Below are 7110 nucleotides of genomic sequence, written 5' to 3' on the forward strand. Positions count from 1 at the left end.
CATCACCGCATCACCCTCAAACCAACGGACAAGTCGAGGCGGTTAACAAATTATCAAACAACATCTTCGGACCAAGCTTGGCCGAGCCAAAGGAGCATGGGCCGAAGAGCTCCCGAAAATTCTTTGGGCTTACCGAACTACAACCCGAACGGCCACAGGAGAAACTCCGTTTTCACTCGCTTACGGCTCGGAAGCAGTCACTCCCGTCGAAATCGGATTACCTTCGGCTCGAATCACCTTATTCAATGCAAAAGAGAATGAAGAACTCCTTGCACTCGGACTCGACCTTCTGGACGAACAAAGGGAAAGGGCGAGGCTGCGCACGGAGGCTCGACAACGACAAGTGACTCGGTTCTACAATACCCGAGTTAAGATTAGAAGATTCCGAAGGGGAGATATGGTTCTTCGGAAAGTGTTTTCCAACACTAAGGAGTTTGGGTCGGGTACACTGGGACCCAATTGGGAAGGACCCTATATCGTCTCGGGCACCATTAGACCAGGAACATATCGGCTGGAAGATTTAAACGGACAGTCATTGCCTCATCCATGGAACGCTGAACACCTCAAGGTCTACTATCCTTAGCTTGCTATTTGATGTTTGAAGATCCTGAGGAAGAGTAAAGCCGAGTCAAATGAATAAAGACATGCTTTTCATTCGTCCGAATATGTGTAAGTACAAAAGCAACCGAATACATCGGAGCGAAAGAAATATATACATATAAAAAAAAAAAAAATAAAATAAAATAAAAAAATCAAAGTCTTCATGCGTCGGCCCCGTCCCCGGCAGTTGTGCCTTCAGCGGCGGCGTCCGGATTCTCGGACTCTGAGGCTGCCCCGCCTTCGATTTCTGAAAGGTCAAGGTCAGGAAAAGACTTCTTTATATCCTTGACGCATTCCAGATATCCGCTCTGGAACAGGCGATCCCTCTCGTCCTCAAACTCGGCCGACTCAAGGAATGCTTGGACGGCCTGCTCCCTAGCCGTCTCGGCCTCCCGAGTCTTCTCCTCGGCCTGCTGAATGCGCTCCGCCGCCTCAAGCTTAGCCCGAGCTAAGTCATCCGCGCACGAAGCATGGACTGCCAGAACTCGCTGACTCTCTTCTTCAGAGTCGAACCAGTGCCTGAGCGACCTCTGCCTTCGCTTCGTCCCGGGCCCTTCTGGAAGAAGCCGCCTCTGCCCTCGCGTCTTGGCGGCTTTCCGAGCGAGACGCCTGCTGCGGGCGGACCCGATCTCGGCCTCGAGGCAGAAGAGCCTGCGGCCGATGAGTTGAGGATAGCTCCTTGCGGGCCTTGATTAAGCAAGGAGCGAGTTAAAAAAGCATCGGCTGACGGTCTGCGATGACGGGGCGTTGTAGAGTTTCACGAACTCTCTTTCACACCCGTGGGCCAGGGCCCAAGGAACCATCCCCGACACCACTTGTTGCAGGATTGACGGCCCCTCCTGGTTCGTCTCTTCCTCCCCCCTTGAGGTCGTGGCCCCGGTCTCTTCTTCCCGACTCGGCACCGTCGTCTCAACGCGTGCCGAGTCAGGTGCCGCCTGAGGATCCGAAGCAGCAATCGCCGTCTCTTCCGCCCTTTCGTCCGGGTCGGGAATCACGACGACCGGAGGGGCAGAAGAGCTCGCTGGCTCTTTCTCCTTCCGCGGCACCCTTTGCCTCTTCGGTGGCCGAGGCTCTGAAAGAAGAACTGACCGTGGAGGAGCCTTCAACTTCGTGACTGGTCTAAGGGCAGGACGAGCTCCAGTCATCTCCGGTTCGGGGACAATCCTTAGGTTGGGACGAGCTTCGGGCAGATATAAGGAGGGGGAGAGCAAGGCGAAGTAAGTCGGCGGAAATGTGGAAAATTCAGAAGATTCGTTCTTAATTACCTGTAACTTCCGAGTCCAGACCTGCAAGGTGAAGGCGCTCCGGCTGTAGAAGCACCTTCCAAGACCTGTCCCTCGGATCCAACGACTTCAACTCTTTGATCCGAGCCGAGGCAGTGCTGCCGAGCTTCGGCTTCTTCTTCGGAATATCTGCAAAAAATAAGGTCGTCAACTTCAGGGAAGTCACCTGCTCTCTGACATGTCCGAGGGACACGAGCCTCGCAAGACCCGGACTCGTCCGTCTCCCATCGACCACATGCCGAACCAACGCTCTTTCCAATGTTTGTTGGAAGTGGGAGGGTCGGTTATCGTGGAACCGCCTCCGCCTCGCCAAGAAAATAGAAGCCGGGGTAGTTCGGATTTACCCGCACTTGGTAGGTGGAGAAACTCGTCGACTGTGAGCGGTCCATCTCAGCCCACAACACCGCACATCCGAGTAAGTTCCTCCACCCGTCGGGACTATCTCGCCCCGGGCAATCGTATGCGAGATAAAACTCCTGACGATGGTCCAAGGGGCGACGCAAGCCGCACCGCATCGATACTTGGTAAATTGCGACTGCCCCAGCAGGAGGGTGGTCTGGCAGGTCATTCGGGCGAGGAAGATACGTGATGACCGACTCGGGGATATGATACCCGACTCGGATTCTGTCCAAGTCCGCCTCAGTCAAGATCAAGGAACCGGACCCTTAAATCTTCCCCTTCTTCTTCAGACTCGGCCTGCGCCGATTCATCAGCAGGAACTGGGTCAGGGGTTCCTCCGGCGATTAAAATTTCATCTTCTTCCTCTTCATCTTCCTCCATGTCCCTTGGTAAGTTGGGTCTCCCCGGGCGGGTTAATAAGGATGACCCGCCACGGGAAGGAACGACGGAAGCAGGGCGCTCCGCCTGATCGTCGGTGACTCTCTCAGGCATACAAGCAGCGTTGGCATCCACTGCTATCTCCGTTAGTAAAGAGGGCGATTCCGCAACGTTCCAAAAACGTTGCGCTTCGCCTTCGTCTCCGGAAACTCCCACCTGGGGGCTTTGAGAACTCCTATCCGCCATTATTATTATGTAATAAAGAGGAAGGAGAAACTCACCGGAGAGAAAGGAACAGTGGCGGAAAGAAGCGCCGACGATAAAGAGAGAAGAAAGGAAGGAGATGAAAGGCTACGCAAATCCCAGAGAAAACGCAGAGCGAGAATGACAAGAGCAGTAAAAGTTCGAAGTGCGGGACCCCTGACGTTTTATAAGGTCGCCCTACGGCGGAGACATTAATGGGGAAATGATTCGACGCCTGCATCGATTCCCCCACTCGACACGTGGAGCACGCCGACTAGCAACAATAATAGCTTTACTACGTGTCCAATCCTCATTGGCGGGACCTGCGATTGGATGGCTGACGGCGCATACGATGTCAGAAGCTGAACCGTCCCCATCAAAGGTCTCAATGAATGCGCTTAATGACTACTTCTCGTCCCGGACTAAGTTATGAACCGACTCAGCACTCGCTACTCCTCAGTGTCATATGAAAACACTCGGAGTAAGGGGGCTTACTGTTGGGGACAAAACATACAAGTCCGCAGACTCGGACTAAATGCCTCGGGCCACCAAAGGATGTGTCAAATCCGAGGAGTTATTCGCTAGACCGAGGCAAAGGTTGAGTCGGCCTCGACGGGTCGTCAGTGTCTCGGGCATGCTTCGGGCGGACCTCTTTATCGGATCGACCGTCACAAGATGAAGCCGCACTCCGGATGTCTTGGGATAAGATTCCCGATCCCGAAGCTCACGGGATCGGATGAAGGCATGAGACGGACACGATCCTGTTTCCGTGATCTCAGGAGAAGATTCCGTGATCCCAGGAGAAGATCTCGCGCACAATACCAGGAAGAGAATCCTCGTACGATTAAATGCCCCAGCAGCTATAAAAGAAGGGGGGGCCCTCACCTTGAGAGGTACGAAAAACAAATTCCTCCAAAAGACTTTTCAATACTCTAAGACCCCGAGTCCAGGCCTGACTTTGACATCGGAGGGTCCCCTGCGCTAGCCAGGGTCTCCTTTGTCCTTTTTCTGTGCAGGCATACAAGGGTCCAGGAGGACGAACCAGATAATTGCATCAACAAAAACCTTTTTGGGGTCACGGAGGTTTTGAATCAATATGAAATTTGTTTTTTCTCTTAATTCAGATCTTTGTAACCTTATTAACCGATTGGATGGAAAATAAATGTTATGGTGGGACCTACAAATTATTTAATGGTGAAAATTATTATCTTCACTGCTATTTGTGGTGTAGCTCAGATGATCGTTCGAAATGATTCATTTTTAAGATAATGTTCTAAATTGATCTTTAAAAATAGATAAACAGCATAGATATAATAAATAAGTTATTGTGGGGGCACATGACTTTGATCTCCTTTAAACCGTTGGAACAAGTCAGAGCTCGAGGAGCGTCAGTGCTCGTCTTCGCACGACACGTAGCTACAGTAGCTATACAGCTGGTGTGTGGTACACCAGCCAATCCGCTTCCATAAGCGTCGGCCAGACATAACACGTGTGCCGTGAAAGACCTCTCCTTTCAATGCCTCGGAAAAACCGTCCAAAGGTACATTTCTCAAAAGCTCAGATGGAAACGGTGCTGGCCCTGCAAAAATCGGACGCGCATTAGCTATGGGGCCACCATGATACATATTCATTTTTCCGTATCATTCATGATGTAAGGAAAATCTAACGCTTAAATGGAACACACCATGGTAAGCAGCGGTGACGATGATTCTCACCGATGAAACTTTTCGGGGCTGACTGTGATGTTTATTTGTTACCCAACTTATTCGTAAAATTATACAGACCCTAGTGAAGAGAACACACTTACATCAGCTGGATCCAAAACTTATGTGGCCCCAAAAAGCTTTCAACCGTAAAAATTTTAATACTGTTGTATGGTCCACCTGTATCTTTGATTTGCCTCAGTATTACACTAGAACATAAAATGATAGAGAAAAATGAATGGACGTTATACATGAAACTCATACATCACGGTGGCCACTCAAAGTTCCGCCTGTTTCACGCAATCTGGGTTCCCATACAATTCCAATATGACACGCGCAAGATATCTAGACGTCCGTTCAGTTGCATTAAAATGCACAAAACAGTGAATGTCAGTTGCATTAAATGCAAGAGTTATCTACGTTGTGGTACATTTAACCATTGGATCTTCATTTTTCTTGTGATTGCTTAAAATAATCTGAGAAAACGGTTAAACAGCCTGGATGTACACATACATCACGGTGGGTCCGCCCATAGATCTGCCCGTTCGGAGCTAGGGACGGGCGGGGGTAGCACGCAATCCGCGTCCGTTCTTCTGATGTGCGTCGTTGTGAGGTTTAGGTGCGGCCCGTAACGTAGGGTCCGCCTTGATGTATGTACTCTTATATCCACTTCGTCCATCAGTTTTTCTATGTTCATTTTACGGTATTAAAAAAAAAAAACAAAAACACAACGTAGATCCAAATGTTAGGTGCACCATACAATGGGTAGGAAACAGTGGTGATCGAACAACCCACCGTTAAAATCTTCCTAGGGCCACCGGAATGTTTACTTGCCATCTAACCTCTTGTTAAAGTTATAAAAACCTGGATGAAAAAAAAAAACCAAAAACTTATGTAGTACATTAATGGTCAATCACCACTTCTTCCTACGATATGGTACACCTGATAATTGTACCTCGTTTTTAATATCATATTCTAAAATGATCTATAAAAACAGATGGACGGCGTGGATATAGAATAAGTAGATCACGGTGGGCCCTATAGGAAGGGCCGCACCGTCATGCCTGAGACCGGGGTCGCACTAATTCGCTTCCTTCCGACCGAAGGCATTCTACTAATTTTGTAAAGAGCAGCTTGCGGCGAAAAATGTATGAGTAAAAATAAATAATAAAATAACCAACGAATCGATAATCATTGTAAATGCGGGGTCCACCTGATGAGCATGAAATAGATGCCTACCTGATGAACCTGGATCCTACGCAAATCTTCCAGGTTGTCACGTGAGCGGCGCGAATTTCATGCAGCTCTGTGGGCTGCCAGTGATGCCTGTGAAACATCCATACCGTCCATCAGATTTGCAGCACTATGTTCGAACCATGAGTTCGAAAACAGTTAGATTCAACGCTCAAGTGGGCCGCACTTCAGGAAATAGTGATGACAGAATCTTTTTGGGCCCACCGTAATATTTATATTTCAATGCAACCGTTCATACGGTGAGCCCACCTGGATAAAGGTAAAACACAAATATCAGCTTGATCCAAAACCTAAGACAGGGAAAAAGAGCATATTAACGGTAGATGGGCTTTCCCATCTACAATTTTTCCTATGGCGTGGCCCACTTGAATTTCGGATTTTTCTGAATTTTGGGATCATGTACTAACATAAACCGTCGCAGTTGATGTACGGAGTGGATTTCGAACGCATATCACAGTGAACCGTACAACCTTTTATTAGATGGAGTCCTTATAAGGAGGGGTGCATGAGATTCGCGTTCCGCAAATACAGCATGCTCCCTTTCTAGGATACGCAGCGTGCGTAGTACGCACACGCCGTTTGGGGACCGTGTCGTCTCCACCGACGCGATCCTGTACGGATAGGCGTGCGAATCTGACAGGCAGAAAGCCGAGGGCAGCACAGGCGTCAACGTCGCCTGCAGTGGGGCCCGCCATTCTCGCCGGCAAAGCGCGGGAATCGACGACCTCGATACCTGCCGACCTCCACGTGGCACTTAGCGGCGCGAGCTCGCGGCAAACAAACGGAAGGAAGGCTGCGCGGCTCGTGGGCCCCACATGTAGCTTTGCGTGAAACGTGGACTCAGCGCTCTTTCTCTTTCCACGACGCTACGTCTTGTCTCGTGGCGGCAGAAGCCTTCCTCCGCTTTCGTCGTCACGTCTCCGTTAAGGAAACGTAGCCGTCAACGGACTTTCAATAACGGAGTTTGCACCTGCCAGTGACCGGAATACCCTACAGTGCCTGTTTTACGCAGCCGGTACAAAAGAGTCTGATTTTTACGCAGCCGGTAAAAGCAGATGACGGTGGGCCCTCCTTCCGTAAAAGAGCCTGCCTATTTGGACCCGCCATGTGAAATCCACTCCGTCTATCATTTCCGCTCCTCTTTGGGATAGTCTTTGATAAGGATTATCTCCTGATGGACGGAGAGGATTTCACATATAAGATATGGTGGGCCCCAAAGCTTGTGCTCCCCCAATGCAGTTTCTCGTGCA

Source organism: Magnolia sinica, chromosome 18 (assembly GCF_029962835.1).
Source record: "Magnolia sinica isolate HGM2019 chromosome 18, MsV1, whole genome shotgun sequence".
NCBI classification, from domain to species: domain Eukaryota; kingdom Viridiplantae; phylum Streptophyta; class Magnoliopsida; order Magnoliales; family Magnoliaceae; genus Magnolia; species Magnolia sinica.